The sequence below is a fragment of the Ambystoma mexicanum genome, chromosome 11 (assembly GCF_040938575.1).
Source record: "Ambystoma mexicanum isolate Mex_15411 chromosome 11, UKY_AmexF1_1, whole genome shotgun sequence".
Lineage (NCBI taxonomy): Eukaryota > Metazoa > Chordata > Amphibia > Caudata > Ambystomatidae > Ambystoma > Ambystoma mexicanum.
In genome coordinates, this window is record NC_090934.1 from 335,727,060 (window position 1) to 335,749,401 (window position 22,342).

The following is a 22,342-nucleotide window of genomic DNA, read 5'->3' on the forward strand; positions in this document are numbered from 1 at the left end:
ACTTTGATACAAAAGCTCTGGTCAGTGTTTGCTTGTATTGTTGTATCTGAGTGCCTATTGTGTATACTTTGCATACTGCCTAACTCTTCTTGAGAGACGTCTGACTGCTCAGCCACAGCTACCAGGTAAATCTGGGTGGTACAGACTGCTACCAAGTGCGTTTACTGCTAACACCTGTAGTCCTAAACATTTTGCAGTGTTCCCAAAGGGAACTGCACAGGTTTCTGCCTAACAGACAGAATCACAGAAGAGGAACCAAGATGGCGACCGCATGAGAACAAAGGGGGAGTTCGGTACACCGGCAAGAATAAGAGAGACTGGGCCGTGCGGCGCGAATGCCTGTCTGATGATATTGCAGGATAAAGGTCGGTGCAGAGACTTCTCTCTCCCCTTCTGGAGTTGTTCTGTATGGGGGGTCACGACAGCCTCAGCACATACAAGTTAATCGTACCCCAGCGGGGTCAAGAATGCGGAGCCAGTGCAGTGGAACAGCAGCGGAACAGCGCGTCAAAGACAGTGAGCTCCAGTTAGCCAGCACAGACTGAGATAGGTCACGGGGCTGCGCAGTGACTAAAACATACTGACCGCACAGCACTCCGAAGCAGCCTGTGGCGCATTGAAGTAACAGATGCTGGCGAGGGTCTGATAAGTCAGTTTATACTGCAACGGTGTAGGAACATAACTAAATGTAGCCTATGCCCTAAGTTACGTGAAAGGGAGACTGATCTTTCGTTCCCCTGAGCGTGCAGAGAAGGAGGAGACGGGTTGATACAAAGTAACAAGGGAGAGGTGCCGCACTGGCGCCTGAGACCCTGGCTGCTCTGACCTGGCAGAACACACGGAGGGTGAGGAAGAAAGGCGAACTGGGGCAGCTGCATGTAAAGGCATGCTCTGAGATCACAAGCAGCATTTTGGTAACATGCGTTCTGTAAACTGGCCAACAACGCGAGACCCTAATGCCGGACAGTACCCTGGCCAGTGCAGGGGAAGGCTGAGGACAATCGGGCACTTCAACCCAGCACATGCAGATGGGAAAAGGCACATGGGCAGAGATGGCAAGTTGGCGCAAAGTGCCCCCTGACCAGGCACAGGACAGAGTGAAGCACACTGTACTCCGGATTCAAGGAGAGGAAGGAGAGTAAAGGCGGCAATGGACCGATACAAGGGCAGAGGGGCCCCGGACGGCAGTGAGCTATATGGTTGGAAGGGCGACTATAAGGCTCCAACACAAGTGCCAAAAGCTGACCAAAATATCAAGGGGACAGTAGCATCACGTGGCAGCAGGACACGCGTGGTTCCAACCGTGGGCGGGACGCATCAGAATCGATTACATCACTGGACCCACGCAGATGGGAAGCGAACACCCACGGAAAGCAGCGGTGACAGGAGGGAGCACAGTGCAGCGGGTCGGGAGGGACCACATAACTGGCATGGAATTATGACAATACAAAGGGTCGGCTCCTGCATGGTACTACTGAGAAGAAGCTGAATAGTATCACGCTAGCGAAGGGACCACAGCGATCCACGACGGGATACGGAGGCCCTAGAAGGACATTGCAGGTTACGTCAACTGCGCAGAGTGACCCAAAGGAGGTGGAATGTTGTCTAAATCAAATAAACCAAAGGTGAAACGGACATCATTAGATATTTTTACTTCAATTGACTCAGGCAGCAGTGGTCGCAAGATTGGCGCAGCGAGGCGCACAAAACTAAGCGACTCCCGAACATGACGATCGACAGATCCTGGCGGCTATTGTGGAGTTGAAGTCATTGTGGGAATCCAAAATCGACACAGCCATTGCAGAACTGAACACGTCTCTTGAGTCCAAGATAGACGCTGTTAGTATCAATGTCATCTCCATAGACAAGCCATCAGAGCTGTGGGATATATTGACCCACTCCGCGCCATTGTCCCACATCACTAAGCTGCAATTGCGCAGAAACAACCACAAAAAGGTTGCGCTGGCTCCTTTGAGCGCCATGGCTCAAAACTGCGTTTTGCAACAACAACAAAGATGGCTGCACCATCCTGCCAAGCACACATCAGGCAGGATGGAATAAAGGGGGCACATTGAAGGAGATTGCCAGTCTGTTCTGACATAAATAAAAGAAAGTGGAAAAAGCAGCGTTGCTTGCTGCAAAAGACAAAATACCCATTGAAAAGAAACCCTTTTTCGCCTTTAAAAAAAATGCGGCTTTCATGCTAAATTCATTCTGTTTCTTAAAGCCACTGTCATTGAAAAGCGTGTGTTTCACTGTGCCTCGGAAAAACCAGACATGATTCTGAATTGACAAGCTCAGTCAAACCAACTCTAAAAAAATCAACCAGGAACTTTACTTTTACTTACACAGGAAATGCGTTCATTTTCTTTGCAAAAGTATCCAAAACTCCACTGTTTAAAGAGAACCATATCTGTGTCAGTGTATCTGTGCTGCAGACCAACTCCAGCCTTCAAGAGAATAACTGTAGCTGCAAGACAGTGTATCAAGCTGGTAGTGATGAAAATGTGTATTCAAAAAGGAAAGGCCAGCACCACCACGTGTATAAAAAAAAATGGGCTTTTGCAAATTAAAGAAAAACAAATGCCTGTTTTTTGGAACAGTACACTGGTGAATGAAAGCCCGCCAGTCTTCAGCAATATGAAGGGGTTTGTTGACGGTGAGAGTATGGGTTATTTTATGCAACCGGCTTGCTTTAATTCTGGATCTAAAATTAGAAATTAAAGAGTAAAACAATGGTGGCTGGAGCTTTAAATTGAGAAACAGTTTTCAGCTAGGAGGGGTGGCACCAAAATGAGGGCTCTCACTCAGCAGATACTGACAGCCCCTTGATAATTACGGGGTTGAACAGACTTTTGTCTCTGCTGGCACCCTGACAATGACGCTCCCAGGGAAGGAAGCCTGAGGTGTGAAGAGGGCAATATAACTTCACTCAAGGGAAAACCCAAACCATGGTCTAAAGGAAATGACAGTTGGCAGCAGTGAAGGACAGAAAAAAAACGGACCCAAGAACAAAGAGACTCCCATTTGGTCCCAAAGACTATTTCAGGAATAAACTTTAAAGACTTCTATCTTTGCAGCAAAACTTTGAAAAATTGTAAAAATGTTGCAGTTTAAAAGTGATTTTTTTGTGCTTTCTTTAGATATATGGTAGAACTGACTGACACCTCTGGGGCAGAAAGGGCAAAGTATTGAGGATAAATCGAAAAGTATCAATGTTGCAAACATAACATTTTGTACATACATCCCTGGGGATAATTTGCATCTGTGTATAACGTTCTGGAATTTTAGGCCGAATCTTTAATGCTAAAATTTACCAAAATGTATCAGAAGGGCGAAACAAGGCCCCACAGACTTGAGGATTGGACTGGTATGTGCTGCACCTAATATGTAACCTGTGTATATAATTTGCTAAGAGATTGCAATTGTAGAAATGTATGTTTTTGGCAAAATCAGATTTTCAGTAAAGTAAATGTGGGAGTTTTTGGACATTGTAAAACGCGCCTCATAAATCTGACATCATCCCCTTGGAAATCCAACCAGATGAGAGCAAGGCGGAGACTAGGACCCCTGCCCAATCCAAGCAGTTTAGGGACGTGCTTAGTTAACCCTGCCCAGCCTATACTTTGATGTCATTATGCACTATAAATAATATGACAAGAGACTACACAGAGAAACAAGCTTCCTGATTTCCTGCGCTGCCTTCCTCTACCTGTCATCTTCCAGATCCAGACTCCAACTACAAGGCCAAGCATTGCTGATCCTACTCAAGGACCCACTGCAAAACCCAAGCAGTGCCTACACTGTACAAAAACCCACTAAATTTCCCACTAACAAGGGGAAAACTGTACTACCTTTTGGCATCCTGATCCAGCTTGACTTGCTGCCACTCACTGCATGCTGCTGCAATCCTGCTACCCTGATGACCTATGGTATCCAGTGACCAGAATTGCCAGTCCAGAAGTGCTCCCCGGTAACCAGAACTGCCCAGCTGTTTGCCAGGCGCCCTGCCGCTTAGTGACCAGAACCGTTGACTGTCCAAAATCCAAAAACTAAAAAGTGGACTGTGAGTATCAATTGCCACCCCACCTAAACCCATAGCCTATCTTGTGTTTGTCCTCATCCCACTCTCTAAGTCACCCTATACTTATCCTGATACATTGTTCAAACTGTCACAATCATTCTTGCAACCCTGCCCTTTGATTTCTAGACTAGCGCCATCTCTTTAGTCATTTTTCTTGTGTAATCCTAAACCATTAATCCTATTTCGAGTGATCGGACTGGTTCCGCCAGGGTCGGTGCCAGGGGCGAGAGGGTTGAAATCGCGAATCAACCCTGGAGCTTACTGTGTCCCTTCCTGGTGGCCTAGCCTGAATACTCTAGTGTAGAGTAAAACTATTCTTTTCACAAATGATTTTCCTTCTTTTTCGCACCTTCATTACTCAAAGTGCACCTTCTTAGATCTTGCCTAACTTATTCAATTTCCAGCTAGAGACTTACTTTGTGATATATATCGATCTCCCTACCTAAAACCGCATCGCGATTTTCAATATTTCACACGTTTTTCAAAGAAGCCATTTTAGTAAATTCACACGGAAAACGGAAATATTTGCCAGGTTTCACGTGTCATTTTGATTGTCAACTGTTTTAAATCTTCCATTCATTTTTCGAACTATATGCTCCTGCTAATTCATTGCTTGTGCTTGTTAGTACCTTTACATTATTGCTTTAGTGAAGAACTGTATTTGTTTCAAGGTTTTTGCACACATTCATTATTCTATTCATCCCTCTCTGAGTGTCCTTTTTAACATTGCAAGGGTTCCAAATCCGTTTTTCACTCTGATTTGGGGAGGGAAGGTCTGGTTTGGATTCAGTTTTCAGCTTCTCATTCCTGATCACCTGCTACTTCCTTATAACCATTCAGAATTGATTATTTGTAGGTTGAGGGAACATTTCAGGGGGAAATCCTAACTTGAGTGATATCTGTCCTAAATTAAAAGCACTCCTATTCTGTTGTGCTATGTAAGTATTCCACTAAAAAAGTCAAACCCAGTGCATTGCTCACATTCTTATTTGTAACTATGACTCCATTGGTGATTGATGCTCTATATTAAAAGTGTGTGAATTCTTTTGAATTTTAAATAAATCATTATTGCATTTGACCAACCAGCCTGGTTCATGGTCCATCGTGACCCGGGGTACTTGAAAAGGGGGTGTGATGTGAGTGGTGTACCATCCCAAAATGGAATCCACATAAGGATAAAAGCACCTCAGTTAGGCACTACATACTAGGCCGAGACCACGGAGTGCGTGTCGCCTGATTGAAATCCTTAACAGAGCGTTATCCGAACGCACTGGAGGGCTGGAAAAAGAAGTGAAGGCAAATGCAAGCATTTGTACCACTAGCACCAAGGACGTCTCCACATTGCAGCAACAAGTGCGTAACCTGGAGAGCGCAATGGAAGTGGCAGAGGGACGGACACGAAGTAACCACATACGCATCGTTGGGCTACTGTAAGGGGAGGAAAACTCTGACCCGACAAACTATATTGAAAATATGATGCTGCAAGAAATAGGAGCTGGAGCGCTCACCCGGGGATTCACGGTGGAGAGAGCCCATCGAGCTCTGACCAGAAAGCCGCCGCCGGGAGCCCCTACGAGGCCAATCATCGCCAAGATATTGAATTATAAAGACAGGGAGGAGATCCTGGAGCATTTCCGCAAAGGAGGAACTATAAGCAGGGCATCGGTGAACATCATGGTGTACCCAGACTACACCTTCCTGGTACAGAAGCAATGTTTGAGTTATGTGTCGGTTAAGAGAAGGCTGCATGATGCTGGATTCAAGTATATGCTGCTGTACCCTGTGAGACTGAAAGTACTGCATAAAGACAAAGCCCTTTTTGTTTTATACACCTGAGGATGTAACTAATTGAATGGACAGGATGAGCTGCCCAGCAGGTGCTGGAGATCGAGCAGAAAGCGAACAAGATAAGTGAACATGGCTCCTGCAGAGCCGAAACTAAAGACTAAACATATACTGCGGGGTAATGTTAGAGTTAGAGATTCGTAGCCATGCAATAGAAGTGTAATTTAAGACTACGTGGCTCGGGGAAATTGGGCTCTTCTAGATGGAAGTATACTAAAAAAACTTGCAACACTAGATTGACTAAATGTAGGAAGCACAGGTGCTGCTCCACAATCAGCAGCGCTCAGAAACAAGTTATCACCCCCAGTAGTTAGATTAGTTAGGATACTGGTAGTTCTGTATCCTCCTCCTGCTGCTATCGGAGCACCAGCGTTTGACCGAGGAAAGAGCGAGATGCGGGTTAGCATGAGATCTAGGGAGGGAGCTGGGCGACAGTTGGGAAAAGTTAGGGTAGAGGGAGGGATGGGAGTTGGGGTGACTAAAGGGAGGGGGGCCTACACCAGAGTATGGAGAAGGGTGAAGAGGAGTACAAGTGGTGAGAAAGAATCCAAATCAATAGACCAGTATGGGGGACCTTACAATTGTGACCTGTAATGTCAGAGGGTTGAACAGTTATATAAAGAGAAATAGTCATGCTGTATCTCAAGTGCCAAAAGGTAGATGTAGAACTTTTGCAAGAGACACCCCTCACCAGAGAGAAATTAAACATGGTGACATGAAAATGGAGCGGTAAGACGATAGGCTTGTCGTACTCGGCATACGCCAGAGGGGTCCTGATCTGGATCGCCCCCCACAGTCCTGTTTAAGGTCCTTCAGGCAGTGATAGATAAGGAGGTTATGTTGGTGATAGTCAGAGGTATGGTCGAAAGTAAAGAAATATGTTTTATTAATACGTACTCCCCAAACCAAGACACCACCACATATTTTAAATCTTTGTATCCCAAGATTAGCCCACAGAGGTTGCGTGCTGATATCGGGTGGCGATTTTAATTGCACACTAGACGCAACCATTTACAGATCAGATGGGAAAGTTACTAGCCCGACCCCGGCTGCCAAAGCGTTGAAGGTAGTGTTGAGTACACTCAAATTATGATGCCTGGCGGATGTTGCATCTGCGTGACAGGGGGTATTCGTATTACTCAGCCCCTCAGAATCTATACACGAGGTTGGACTATGTGTTTGTAGGGGAGGAAATAGCACATGACTTCCCACAAGCTGAATTTAAAGCAAGAGTGCTGTCTGATCATGCCCCTCTGATTACCACATGGAAAATTCTTCCTCCCCGAGCCAAGATCCCGACGTGGAGACTTGGGGTTGAAGTGTTGAAAGATATGGGTTTCCGGGAACATTTAAGAGTAGAAGTGCAGGAATACTTTAAACACAACAATGGTAGTGTAGATTCAGCGGGCACGCTATGGGAGGCCTTTAAGGTGGTGATGCACGTGGCAGCAATGGGCTACAAGAGGAAATGGTGAAAGACTTGCAAAAGGCAGAAAGCAAATTAGAAGCCATAATGCGGGGGAGTAGCAGGACATTTGCGGAAGCGAAAGAGGTGTCCGAACTTCAGCGAACATGCAGGGAACAATGGGAAAGGCTGGGAAAATTAAGCTACATGAGAGCGCCATCATGCGGAGGGCGATAAACCTGCCAGGCTTCTAGCCTGGCTGTATAAAAGCGAGACTGCAAAACAACCTGTTTGTGCAGTGAGGGGCGGACGGCAGATTGAGAGAAACCCAGACAGAAGTAAATTATTGGTTTTGGAGTATTGCAAAGATTTGTACAAGGAGGTCACGGAGGAGAAGGAGGTGGATATACAAGAAACGCTTACAGAGATGAATCTCCCCAAGGTGACCCAGAAAGAGAGTGATAGGCTAGAAGCACTGATTGCGATTGAAGAGCTTGAAATTGTAATCTGAGAGCTCCCACCTTGCAAGGCTCCAGGGGCAGATGGGCTCCCTAGTGAATTTTATAAAGAGTACAGAGCAGAGGTTCTTCCCCCCACTGCTGGCCATGTTAAATGAAGCAGTGGAACGAGGCATTTTACCTTGTTCATTACGGGAATCGATAATCATCCCCCTTATCAAACCCAATAAACCGTAGACAGAATGCAGATCTTAGACCTCTTTCCCTGCTGAACCAGGATTGGAAGATTCATACAGCAGTGATGGCTATTCGCCTTAGACCAGTGATAGGCAAGCTAATCCACCAAGACCAAACAGGCTATATCCCACAAAGGAACATCACCAATAACTTGAGGAGGTTGCATCATATAATAGAGAACACTAACAGGGAGGCACATGAAGTGGCTGTGACGTCGCTTGACATTGTCAAAGCATTTGACTCGATTAAATGGCCCTGGCTGCTAGCTACCAGATCGGTTAAGTGCGGTGACCACCTATTGTTGCGCCTCTGGTGTAACATGTGGGGTAGAGCCGGAAGGTGGATGGGGGAAACAGCACCATATTCCCCACAAATACCGTTGGTGGCTCTGGAGGGGGGTAGGTGATCAGACTAAGAGGAGTGTTGTAAAAACTGGGAACCAATGGGAGTAGCTACGTTGGGAGATATATTTAAGGATGGGAAACCCCAATCATTCGAGAAAGTAGTAGCAGACACCAGACTGCATAAAGGTCAATATATTAGGCATGCGAGACTGTTGAGAAACCTAAAACATAGGTGGCTGGTGCCAGGTGCAGCCGTCCAACCAGACGAGGTAGTCAAAACATGTTATGATATGTCAGATTGGGGACACGAAGTATTGCACATATATGAATTGTTGATGTCTAAGGTGGGAGGGGAGGTGGACCAGTGAAGACAGAAATGGGAACCAGATCTAGGAGAACCGTGAAATTATGGTTACCAGACATTTGGTCGGAAAAAATTGGTCGACTGGACAAATGGTCGAACCAATTTGGTCGAAAACCAAATGGTCGGATTTTTTTTTTTTATTTTCACCCCTTTTTTGTTTTTTGTTTGGGGGGGCACCCCCACCCCCTTTTTTTTCTAAAAAAAAAACAAAAAAAAACCTTTTTTTTAAAAACGAAAACCCGAAAAATATATATATATAAATAAAAAAAAATTCGACCATTTGGTTTTCGACCAAATGTCTTTCGACCAGTTTTCAGTCGACCAAATGTCTGGACGCCTGAAAATATATCATAAAAAAGTGTCAAGAAACACTAGATTGCAACAGATCCAATTGTATGTGACCACAGGGCATACCCAACCCCGAACAAGATAGCCAGGTTCAGGCAGACGGGTGCTCAGTTGTGCCCTAAATGTGGGGAGGTAGATGTAGGACTGGTGCATATGTTCTGGGCGTGTGTGGAAATTATCAGGTATTGGGGGAGACGTAGCACAACTATTGGCGAAAGCGGCCATCAAGTAGCATCTCCAGGGGCTGGCCTATTGGGGGTGTTCCCGAGACCTAAAAGAACTAAACATGTGAGCCAATTAAAAGATCTAGCATACATATTGGCGAACAGAAGAATAGCGATGGAGTGGCAAGCGCAAGTATGCCCGTAACGCAAGTGTGGTGGAGGGACTTGTTAAAATGGGCTAATGCAGAAACTACAGCGGCCAGCAGAACTGAGGAACAAGGATAGGGTGGTATTGAGGTGTGGAGACAGCTTATTGCAGAATTGTCAATCTCTGTAAGCGACAGGAACAAGAAGGGAGCTCCGCACAGGAAGCTACTGATACTCCACAGACTGTTAGAAACATGTGAAATGCGCAACAATGAACTAGGTGTAGGCCTTATGTTTGGGCTGGAGGGATAAGTAGGGAGGGTAGGGGAGTTGATATGTTGGGGAAACGTGTGTATTGTTTGTATATGTTAAAACTGAAATAAAAAATGTTTAAAAAAAAGTATGTGGCCGCTGTCACCCTTCCAGGTACTCGGAAATAAGAACTAGTCAATTCTGGAGAATGATGCGTAGGCGTTATAAAAGAAAGAAAATCCCTTTTCCTGTGGGTGAAGTTACCTCCAAACATCGCTCATCTCCATCGCTTCAATAACATTTTTTAGTTTTGTGGGGGATAAATCTGCCGACTTCTCCATTATGCTCTATCCAGTGACTGGGCTGTGTCATTAAAGTCACCCCCCACCAGCGTCGGGTCCCCCCATGTTTTTCTATCAATACTTGAACCATTAACCGCCTGCAAGTTGGGTGGGGGGGCATACAAGTTACCAATATATACTTTCTCCCCCCACAGGGAACCGTTCACCAAAATCACCCCTCCCCCATGTCCCTTTCTATCTTGAGGGGCAAGGATTTTTTAACCAATATCGCCACCCCCTGTATCTCCTAGAAAACCCTGCATGCTCCATCACCAAATATCTGCTCCTCCCCAGGAACCTGCATTCCGTCCCCAGTATATGGGTCTCCTGGAGGAGCACTATGTCTGCGTGGTGAAACGGCAGGAATTTTGCCACTAGGCGTTTGATTTTGTCTAGGAGCCTGTTAACGTTCCATGACATGTAGGTCAGGGTCCTGCCCCCTTTATCATCCCTTCCAGCCATACTCTGTAAGCGCCCCCGGCTCTGCTGCTTGGGAGAAGCCGGCCTACGTTTCTGGTGGCAGTTCTGGTACCCATTCCCTCTGGTGTGATCGCACTGACACAACTTTATTAAAACTATAAACGTCCCCAACCTGCCAGCACCCCCGGCCCCCAATGCTTCCCCTCAACTAGAAGCATCTGTTGTCCGATAACTGTGTTCTTAACCGTGATGACCCCCTCCCTCTGGACGGTGATCTGGGGGTATGTGCACGCCATGTTTCTCCAGCTCCACTCTGACGGTTTTAGACATCATTTGAGAAAGCCAGATTCCAATGCCCACTGTACTGTTCATGTTTTGCAGATTTCCCTGTCCATGATGTGCTCTTTCTCTCCCTTTCCATCGTCTATTTCAATGAGGTGTGCCGCCCTCGGCTGCTTTTAAATGGGCACTTCGGCCTATCCCCTTGCCGTCTGCCCAGTCTAATGCTTCTCTTGGGCTGTGGAAGAAGTGAACCCGGTTTGAACCCACCGCTCTAAGGGTGGCTGGATACAGCATAGCGTACTTGATGTCTGCCTTCCGCAGCCTCCTCTTTACCTCTTCAAATGAGTGTCTGGCCTTCTGCACCACCCTCGTAAAGTCCGGGTAGACTGTAACCTTTGAGTTGTTTACCAGAACTGGCTCCCTCCTCTGCAACATCTGCAGAATCGCATCCCTGTCTTGATAGTTTAAGAGCTTTGCGATTACTGGCCCGGGGGAGCCCCTGCCCCCCCACTCCAACTCTGGTTTCTGTGTGCCCTTTCCACTGAGAAAAACTGGATCAGTCCCTACGGGCCCATCAACTCCTTCAGCCACCCTTCCAAGTACAGCTCCATGGAGGGGCCCTCAATCTTCTCCGGGTGACCCAGAATCCAGATGAAATCTGCGTACCCTTCCGCATCCTCCACCCTTTCTTCCAGTGGCTTTGTTCTATTTTTTAGCTCTTGGATGTCTTTCTGCATCGGGGTAGTACATCCTCCACTTACGACAGTCTATTCTCAGCTTCTGCCACTCTCGCTAAGATTTTATGGAGGTCTCGCCTCAGGAAGTTCACCTCTACCCCCACAGCATCCACTTTATTCTCCAGTGAGGTCTTTGTGTCCTTGATAGCCAGGGGCAGTTCATTCATCGAGGGGGTTGTCTGGCGAGCCTCTGTGCCTCCAAACCTACCACTCTCCCCTCCACTTGCTTGGTCCTTCAGGAGGGGGGAGCAGTAAACTAGTCCATCTTCGCTCGGGTGGGTGGCCTCTTTCCTTTGTCTTTGTCCTTCACCAGCTCTCCAGGCGCTGCCTTTTGACTGGTTCTCTGTCCTTTTGCCAGCCTCCTTGTTACCTGTTTCGCTGTTGCCGGGGTGCACTTCCCACCACCCCCATATCTACTCACCTCCCCTCCACTTCACCAGCTGATGTGAGGTTTGGGTAGGGGGTACTTGCTCCTCATGCTATGTAGCCTGGGTTGGGCCCCCTCACTGACCCTCCACGTGTGTGCTCCTTCTTGCCTCCTTTCCCCTCCCCGGCAGAAACTATCTCCTGGTGTACCTTACACCCTGCTTACCATCCATAGAGGTGTGGAGGCCAGCCCTGCCTCTCCCTGCTGCTCCACTGCTCACTGGCTTGGCCCCCTACCCTATAAGTCTCGGCCAGCTTGTAATGCTGCTTGGTCCGGGTGCAAGGCAGAGCGACCGACCCCACCCCCACCCCTCTGGGGCCCTGATGGCCGTGCTACCCAGCAGTGGAATCTTATCTGTGCCTCGGGAGGAGCATCACGGTTATCCAGGGGTGATGTGGTTCCAGGCTATTCTGTGCTGTCTAAAGGTGATGTGGGTCTACGTGCAGCCACGGGCTGCACTGCCAGTAGGTCTGAAGGCCCTTAGCTCATGTGTCTGTGTCATTCGTCCAAATCAGCACTGGTGTATTTCCTCTCAGTGTTAGGCAGAAACCTGTGCAGTTCCCTCTGGGACCAAAAGATTTAGGACTACAGGTGTTTGGCAGTAAACCCACTTGGTAGCAGTCTGTACCACACAGATTCACTTGGTAGCTGTGGCTGAGCAGTTAGACTTCCCTCAAGAAGAGTTAAGCAGTATACAGAGTATTCACAATAGGTCAAGAGAACACAATGGAACAAGTAAACACTGACCAGAGCTTGGTGTAAAAGAGATATAATTATTTATTTAAAACCACATCTAGAAAAAACACACAGGTACTAATAGTAAGTAATCCAAAAACACGGTCACTAAAAGATATACACTCCCTTAAAAGAATATTAGACAAGTCTTAAGTAAAGCCCCACTTATTTTCAGACATCGGTGAGCGGTTAACGTAGATGGCACTCTAATAATTTGTTTTAAAAAGGGAGAGAAAAGCTGAGAATAAATTGAAACAGATCCCAACACTTTTTCATGAACACAACAAGAGAGGAAGGCAAAGTAACACCGTGAGTTTAGAGTCAGTAGGCCGGATCCGCTTTAAGAGGATCAAAACGAAATGTGTCCAAGGTCACACGGTTGCAGTGCACAAAAGTCTTGTAACGGTTCAAAAAGGAGTTGGACCAAAGAAAGGGACCAGTTAGAGCAAGGTTGTCCAACATACGGCCCGCGGGCCACAATGCGGCCCTCCAAGCCGTTTCATGTGGCCCACGAGGCACAAGTGAAGAGTAAAGAAAAAAAAAAGATATGCCTGCGTGCAACTTTAACTTCCTTTGGTGACCCCATGTATTTATGGGTATGGGGTCACCAGAGAAAGTTAGTCTTCCGCCATGTCGTGGTTAATTTAACCGGGTTGTAGCTGAGGACTGTAATGCCACGACACGACACGAGTAATTTGTTTATTTATGCAATGTTTGTCGGAAACAGGTATCTGACAAACATTGCATAGATAAAGTAACCTGGTCGTGGCTGGGATGCTCAGAGGGAGCTGCAGATGTGATGCGGACCAAGTCTGAGGTGCAGCCATTTATTGCCCAGGACTACAATGGAATATTTTTTACGAAGTTGGCTCTTATCAAATTGGTTTCAAAAGAAATTTAATAAAAAGATTTCGAGGCAATTAGAAAGATAAAGCTAGCCATTGCGGGTGGTCTGAATGCAAATGGTTGCCCACAAGGCTCTGGAGAGGTGCAAAAAAAACAGCTGAAGTAAACCGCGGGTGTGAAACGGTCCTAGATTTGGGAGACCCACATATTTTCACCCATATTCCGGGGTGAGAGATCCAATGAAGGTGCTGGAGGTGGGGGGGGGGGTTATTGTTAAAAGGAGTAAAGGTAAAAATAAATATATTTCTGAGGCTTGTGGAATCTGCTTAGATCACATGCTGTGCATAGGCCGACATCTAGTGGAAGCTGCGGAGTATTACAGTTTGTTTTTCGAAAGTCGAAAATGGGCGTCGACACAGGCGTGCCAGTAATACTATCCCTAGTGTGACGTCCACTGTACCCAAGATCCCTCACGCGTGTAGGATCCTCAGATTGTTTTTTTCCGCCATACTGGTCGGAAGCATCTTGCGGAGTTCCCTGGCCTTAGCCATACTTTTGCTGTTATTATAATTTTAATTCTTATTCATTCCCTTCCCCACCCCAACGTCGACCCTCAACCTCGACGACGGCTGGAGAAGTCATCGACCGTCGACTGCTGCACGACGGATCTGGGCCTCGGTAGGCCGCTGGCCTCGGCCCGGGCCTAGTAGGCCGCTGGCCTCGGCCCTTACAAGTAGGGAGAGTGGGGGGTGGTACATACTCTTCACTCTTGATATATAGTTACATTTATATATATTCCTACACTTAGCAGCCCGCTGCCTTAAGGTGCGTATGGAGGGTACCCCTTTTCAATTCTGCCCCAAGTGCAATCGCAAATACCCTTGGGTCGACAGGCACGCCACGTGCAATCTCTGCTTGCCGAGGGATCACCCCGAAGCGAACTGCAGAGCGTGTAGTAGGTTTAAACCTAAGACACTTAAGGACCGTTCGACAAAGCGTTGGGCCCACCACGCCAGGCAGGAGGCCATGGCAGCGGAGGGCGCCTTCAGCGATGGCAGCGACGCCGTACTTTCGGACGGCGAGGGCATTACGGCGTCGAAAGACAGCCGACGAGCGCAGGTCCCCGACCTCGGAAGGTCGTCCGGCAGGGCGGCTATGGGGAAGACCCCCGGCGACGCAAGCGCTACACACCTAACACACACTAAACACACTAAGACCAACCGGACCTCGACGACGTCGACTTCCCGGAAAGAGGCACAAAAAGAACGGTCCGACTCGGTGTCCTCTGGGCGCTCTCGATCGAGATCGCCTCACGACGCAAGGCAATCATCCACTCTTGCCAAGAGTGCCTCGCTACACACACTAACGGAAGTTCGATCGTCGGGAGACGAAGACGACTTCCACCCCCAGGCCGCGCTCCAAGATACCGAGACCGCGGTTAACACCAGTGAGGCCCCACGCCCGAAGCACACAGATACCTTTCCAGACCCTCGACGCCAGGCGTCGAAAGTCGCTGGGGCCCCCAAGGGACAGGGAAAACATTTTTCCACGCACGGAGAAGGGGGGAAACAGCGGAAAGCACAGCCTTCCACCCCTGTAAAGCCTAAGCAGACAAGCAAACACAAGTCTACCCTTGAAAATAAATCACCTGCTAAATTAATACCCTGTTCCAGGGAATGGTCCAGTGAAGACATAGACAGGGTTATGTCTAGGATGTCTTCCTTGGCTGATTTTTATGATAAGAACCCAGAACACTTTCTTTCATATAACCCTCAAGGGGCCACACCCTCAGGCTCCTCCGATCCTATCCCGCTAAGTAAAAAGCCCCGGGTCGAAAGACCTGAACCCTTCGAGGTTCAGCCTTACTCCACTCCATATTCTACTCCACTCCCCAGTTATCAGGGACAAGTTTTCCCTGAAGAGGACCAGGAGTTTGCAATTATGGAAGAACAAACCGGGACAGATTACTATGCAGAGGATGAGGACCTGGAGGAGGGAGAAGATGAGCAGGAAATTTACAGAGTAGATTCCCCAGTACAAAGCGAAGCCCCAGTTACTGACTCTCCAGTTGATAACCAGCCCCTCCTTAACGAGGTTCTCGCTCGAGCAGCGGAACACTTCCACATCGACTCCCACGGTGTACAGGAGGAAAGGGACTTCGCGGAGGAGTTTGTAGGAGAGAGAAGACCGGTCGCTCAGACCATCCCTATCCTCAAATCCATCCAACGAAGAATAGATCCTTCCCTGGTGAATCCTAACCTCACCAGAGCTGTCAACCCCAGAATTGAAAAGATTTTCCGGGCAGCCCAGTCTGACCCTCTGTATATAAAGGGACATCTTAAACCAGATTCCCTAGTGGTGACCAACACTAGAAAGAGGGCTGGCACGCCCTTATCTTCATCAGAAGCTCCTCCCGACAAGGAGAGCAAAAAACTTTACGGGTTTGGCAGAAAGGTAGCCTCAACGTCCGCCTACCAAGCAAGGATTGCGAATTCCACCACCCTGTTGGCTAGTTACAATTGCCATCAATGGGAAGAAGTCGCGGCGCTCATTGCCTCTGCTCCAGAACCGTTAAAGGGCCAGCTGGCTCGGATCTCGGCAGAGGGGAGAGCCGTGTCTGGTTGCATTTTAAAAGCAACTTTCGACGCCGCTGACAACGCAGGGAGATTGATAGCAGAAGGTACTGTTATCAAGAGACATGCGTGGTTACGGCAGTCGGGATTCAAGACAGAAACCCAGGCTTCTTTAATAGACAAGCCAGTGGAACCCGACCTATTGTTTGGGAAAGCGGTCGAAGACGCACTTAAAAATGCCAAAGATGAATATGAGACTCTCAAATCCCTTGGCCAGCTTACCAACAAACCCCCTAACCAGAGGGGGAACAATAATTTTCGTCGCCCACGCGGCCAAAATTCACAAAGAGGCAACTATGCCCAGGGACAAGGTACACAATGGAATAACAACCAGCAGTCTACCCAGAGTTACGGCAGGGGTAACAAGAGAGGTCGTGGAAGAGGCAGAGGCAGCCCCAACAAGGGCGGTGGCACGCCTCCACCAAAACAGTGACGCTCAGTTCAGGGTCCCTTGCCACGCAACCCCAGTAGGGGGACGCATTTCCACCTTCACCCAGGCTTGGGAAGGGATCACCTCAGACAGATGGGTGCTGTCAACAGTATCCGCAGGATATTGTATAGAACTACTGCAGCGTCCCCGGAATCATCCTCCACGACAAAGAGTGCACTCCCTAGAGCATCAAAGGATCCTTCTCGAGGAGATCGCCATTCTGCTAGAAAAGGACGCGATAGAACTCGTCCCAGGACACCAGGTAAACAAGGGTATCTATTCAACTTACTTCCTTGTGCCAAAGAAAGATTTGACAATGCGCCCAGTATTGGACTTACGGCCTGCCAACAAATATGTCAAGCCCCAAAAATTCCGTATGACCACGCTACAAGAGGTAATCCCCCTCCTAAAAAAGGGGGATTACATGGCAACCTTGGATATGAAAGATGCTTATTTTCATATTTCCATGCTCCCAGCGCACAAAAAGTACTTGCGCTTCAAGGTGGACAGTCGCCACTACCAATTCAAGGTACTGCCCTTCGGGATAGCTTCAGCACCAAGGGTATTCACCAAGGTACTGGCGGTGGCGGCTGCACACCTACGCAGGGAAGCAATCCCGGTGTACCCTTATCTGGACGACTGGCTCATAACGGGGGAAACCCCAGGAATTTGCAGGTCAAACATTCAGAGGACTATCGACCTCCTCCACGAATTAGGCTTCTCCATCAACGAGAAAAAGTCAAGTCTGGTGCCAAGCACCTCAAAACAGTTTCTAGGAGCTATCCTAGATACTCAGAAAGGATTGACCTTCCCTTCGGAAGAGAGAATTCGGAATATACTTCTGCAAATTCCGCATTATCAGTCAGGTCAACAGATAACAGTACGCAAAGCTATGCGGTTACTGGGCATGATGGCGTCATGCATTTACCTGGTCCCCCACGCGCGTCTGCGCATGCGTCCCATGCAGGAATGGTTGGCGAAACAGTGGTCTCAGGCAAGTGGTCATTGGGACGATCTAGTGGTCGTTTCGCCAACACTCGTACAGAGCCTACACTGGTGGACAAGAGGGAATCTCGCAAAGGGGAAACCCTTTTACGATCCCGAAGTACAAGCCGTGGTGACTACAGATGCATGCCTGACTGGGTGGGGAGCTCACCATCTCCACCACACAGCTCAGGGTCTCTGGTCTCACTCAGTAGCCAAGAACCACATCAATCTGCTAGAGCTTCTGGCAGTATTCCGAGCGCTAAGGGCGTTCGAGCCCCATCTACTGAACTTGTCGGTGCAGATCAGGACGGACAGCACGACAGCCATGTTCTATCTGAACAAGCAAGGGGGGACTCGTTCGCCAAATCTGTCCAAGCTTGCCCAGAAAATATGGATATGGGCACTCAGACGGAACATCTTCCTGTCATCGCAACATGTTCCAGGGGAGCTCAATTCCCTAGCGGATGCTCTAAGCAGAAACTCCCTCCCAGAAGAACACGAATGGGTCCTTCACAGAGACGTAGTAGAAGATCTCTTCTCTCAGTGGGGTTTCCCCACTATAGACCTATTCGCCACAAGCGAAAACAAACAATGCCCAGGATTTGCATCCAGGTTCCCCCAGCCGGACTCCCAAGGGAATGCCCTGTGGATGAACTGGTCAGGGATGTTTGCGTACGCTTTTCCACCAACTCCTCTCATCAGGAAGGTGGTGTACAAGTTGAACAAGGAATCTATGACGCTCATCCTAGTTGCTCCCATGTGGGCGAGACAACCATGGTTTCCACACCTACGCAGGATGGCGGTGTGCGAACCCATCAGACTCCCAGCCTGGTACAACCTACTGTCCCAGCAACAGGGTCAAACAGTGCATCAGGAACCCAACTCTATGAACCTAGCAGCATGGCTCCTGAAGTCATAGAGTTTGGACATCTCAAATTACCACAGAGGTGTATGGACATTCTAAAGGAGTCCAGGAAACCAAATACAAGGCACTGTTACTTTGATAAGTGGAAAAGATTCGTTATCTGGTGCCAGAATAAACAAATCAACCCGGTTGATTGCACTCCTTCCAACGTTGTGACATACATGCTCCACCTGCTGGATGCAGGGTTGGTTTTTAACTCGCTGAAAGTACACCTGGCAGCCCTCTCGGCTTACACCACATCCCATAACAAGGTCTCGTGGTGGAAAGTACCAGTGGTTAAAGCCTTCATGGAAGGAGTAAAGAGACTTCACCCTCCTATTTCGAACCCACCGCCAGGATGGGACCTCAACGTGGTGCTAGCTAAGCTCATGGGACCCCCATTCGAACCCATGCATAAAAGTAGTCTCAAACACCTGACTTATAAAACGGCCTTCTTAGTAGCCATTACCTCCATAAGAAGGGTCAGTGAAATTCAGGCTCTGTCAGTGCAGGATCCTTTCTTTACTATCCACAAGGACAAACTGGTTTTACGCACACACCCTAGGTTCTCACCTAAATTCATATCCAAGTTCCATGTAAACCAGTCCATCGAGCTTCCGGCTTTCTTCCAGAACCCGCAAAGCTCGGCTGAGGTGAAACTACACACCCTAGATGTGCGTAGGGCGGTCCTATACTATGTAAATAAAACCAGACCGCTAAGGAAAACAGATCAACTGTTTGTCTCCGTAGCTACAGGCAGAGAGGGGGATCGCGTCTCTAAGGGCGCTATCTCGAAGTGGATTATCAACTGTATACAGCTGTGTTACTCTCTTTCTGACAAGACTCTGCCTTTTACGCCAAGGGCCCACTCTACTAGAGGCATTGGTGCCACTCTGGCTTTCATTGCAAATGTTCCCCTCGACACCATTTGCAAAGCGGCTACTTGGAGCTCTATTCACACTTTTACTCAGCATTACTGCATTGACACTCATTCCAAGACAGATACACAAGTGGGACAAGCGGTTCTAAGACACCTGTTTGCTCATGACCCTTCTCACATCCCACCTCCTTCTTCTGGTACTGCTCGCTAATCTATGCACAGCATGTGATCTAAGCAGATTCCACAAGCCTCAGAAGGGATACATTACTCACCGTAATCGTATTTCTGATGCTTGTATCTGCTTAGATTCACATGCGACCCACCCTTCCTCCCCTCCGAGAGAAGGCGCATGATTGCTTGTAGTCTTACCTTTTCTGTCTATCTGCTTGGATTATCTGTACTCACGCTACTCCTCATGCTTCCTCATGTCAGAAAAAATACAATCTGAGGATCCTACACGCGTGAGGGATCTTGGGTACAGTGGACGTCACACTAGGGATAGTATTACTGGCACGCCTGTGTCGACGCCCATTTTCGACTTTCGAAAAACAAACTGTAATACTCCGCAGCTTCCACTAGATGTCGGCCTATGCACAGCATGTGAATCTAAGCAGATACAAGCATCAGAAATACGATTACGGTGAGTAATGTATCCCATATATATATATATATATATATATCTCTTAATACCAAACAGGTTTCTAAGCGGGACCCTGGGATTCAAACCTGTGTTGCTCTGCGTCATCTTGCTTCAAAGACAAGCTGTTGCCACTGAGCTATGCTACCTGTTAATTGGTTATTATGCTGGGAGAGTGGGTAGGGGGGAGACAGGTATACCTTGTCCAGGGGCAGTCATGTAGGAAACTGAAGGTAAACCAAAAAAAGGGCAGAAAGAAAAGCAATAGGAGGAAGGGCAGGGAAAAGCAGAAAGGAATTTTCAGGTGTATCGGCTGCAGAGAAAAAATAGGGCTGAAGTTAAAAGTACATTGTTAATTGTTGACGATAAGGGGCGGGTGGGAAAGGGGTTTGTTTGACAGCATCACTGAGCACGTCTAATACCAGGGCAAGAGGTAAAAATTTATGGAAGGCAAACCTACCTTAAATAAAACTGCCTTTCATCAAATGTAGGAGTGTGGCTGGTAAAGTTGTGCCCTCCTTCCTTTCAAAGTAAGGATACTGGGATGTGCAAGCAGACCAACCCAAAGCCAACTGCAAGGCAATAGGAAAGAGGACAAACTGGAAGGCTTTCACATCACATTAAAAGACCCGATATTCAATATTCCTACAACAGGAAGTCTTGAGCTGTATTGCTCCTTGGTGACAGAAAGAAAAAGTAAAGTGTGCGACTAGGTTGGTTGCACACAGAGCCCCTGGTCTTGAGGCAGAATTTATTTTGCTACAGTCAAGAGGGCCTGCGCCGAGCAGCTCAGGTCCACAGCATTCACTGGAGGGGTGAAGTGCGCAGGCCCCTAACCCCAGACTTGTGCACCCCATGATACCCGGTGACCGTGTTGTTCTTGAAGCTGCCCTTAAATGGGGTGACCTGTCCGCTCAGGAGGGCCATGGGCCTGTGTGGGGGAGACAGGCCAGTGGGCAGACTGCAACAGGCCTGCTCGAGCCATCCTGCTATCCAACTGGGCCTGCTGGCTGCTAGCCAGGCCCGAATTTATACAAATCTCGGGCCAAGCAGGGCCTGATGGGAGAAAGGAACTGTGTTACAATGTGCTCTTCTGCTGGGCTCTGCCTGCCGGAGCTTCCCCCTTCATGCAGGACAGGAAGCTCTGCAGACGCTCAGAGCATCTGGGGGTTTGGGGGGCTGGGTCAGGGCCTGCCTTCTCACTCTCGCTTAGCGTGGCTTCCAGAACAGGCCCAACCACTGCCCTCTTGCTTGCAACTCAAGCTTACCTGGCAGGGGAAAATCTGTGATCAGAGGCAGATCTCCCAGGGTGAGGCTCACTCACTGCACATCGGATTTGCTGACCCCTGCTATGTGCCCAAATGCGGGATACTCGACTGCATTATTTCTGGTAGTGGGGGACTACGTTTGCGCTTTCCCCTGATTTATTGGTAAAAGAAAAGGTAAAGTGTGCACAAGGCCTGCTAGGTTGGTTGCACACAGAGCCCCTGGTCTTTTGGCAGGGATTCCGAGTGCACTGCCAGTGTGTGCCCCTGCGCTGCACTACCAATGCATACCCACGTGCTTCACCTCCAATGCACACCCAAGCGCTGCACAGCAGGCACACCTAAACTGACTTGTATATCACATGCCAAACACTGCATCGCTACGGACATTGTTATATATTCATGGAACAATACTATGAGTGAGAATTTTTTAATCGTGCCATACAGTGTGGCCCAATGTTGTGCCTATATTAAACTGCTGCATCCTTTAAGATTGTGCTCACATTGCGTTTCTTCAATTAGGTTCACCTTTGGGTGATCGCTTTTCCACATTTTATCTGTTGAATTGAATTATGCTTCTTTCATTACCACAGAAGTAATGAATGTGTATTACAGAGATAAGCTGCCATATATATTGGGCATACTGCACATGCTTAGGCAGCATCATTCATGCTTTGTACAGGACAATACTGGCCTAAATTGGGAACAGTCAGCATAGACATGTTGCTACAGAGGCAGCATGACTATGGGGGTCATTATGAGTTGTGCGGTAAGGGATTACCGGCACCGGTAAGGAGACCGGTGCCGGTAATCCCTTACCCCACACTTCCGAGGTCCCTTAGCGGGAACCGTAAAGGATGTGTGGTCTGACGACACATCCCTTACGGGTCCCGCTAAGGGACCAGGGTGCTAATAACGGGCCTGCTATTCACGAGCCCGATATTAGCACCCTCCCCATTCCCATTGAGCCCTGTTCAATGGGGACTTACCGGTCCAGGGTCTGAATGCACTGGTAAGTCCCCTTGAACAAGACCGGTGCCGGACCCGGTATTGGAGGCAGCCATGGCGCAAATAGTGCCATGGCTACCACCAATCTCAGAATGAGGCCCTATGTGTTACATCAGTGACAGTGCTGTCTTACACACTGGACACATTGATCATTAAAATGTG

The 22,342-nt window shown here is 48.2% G+C and overlaps 1 protein-coding gene and 1 non-coding gene across 5 annotated transcripts in view; both read left to right on the forward strand.

Annotated features, from left to right (window-relative positions):
* The window catches only part of SCMH1 (Scm polycomb group protein homolog 1), a 1,232,539-nt gene that overhangs the window by 840,094 nt on the left and 370,103 nt on the right, over positions 1-22,342 (forward strand). The window lies entirely within an intron of this gene.
* On the forward strand, positions 21,168-21,329 carry LOC138505297 (U1 spliceosomal RNA). The gene has a single exon (XR_011280111.1). It is a non-coding gene; the product is annotated as a U1 spliceosomal RNA (small nuclear RNA).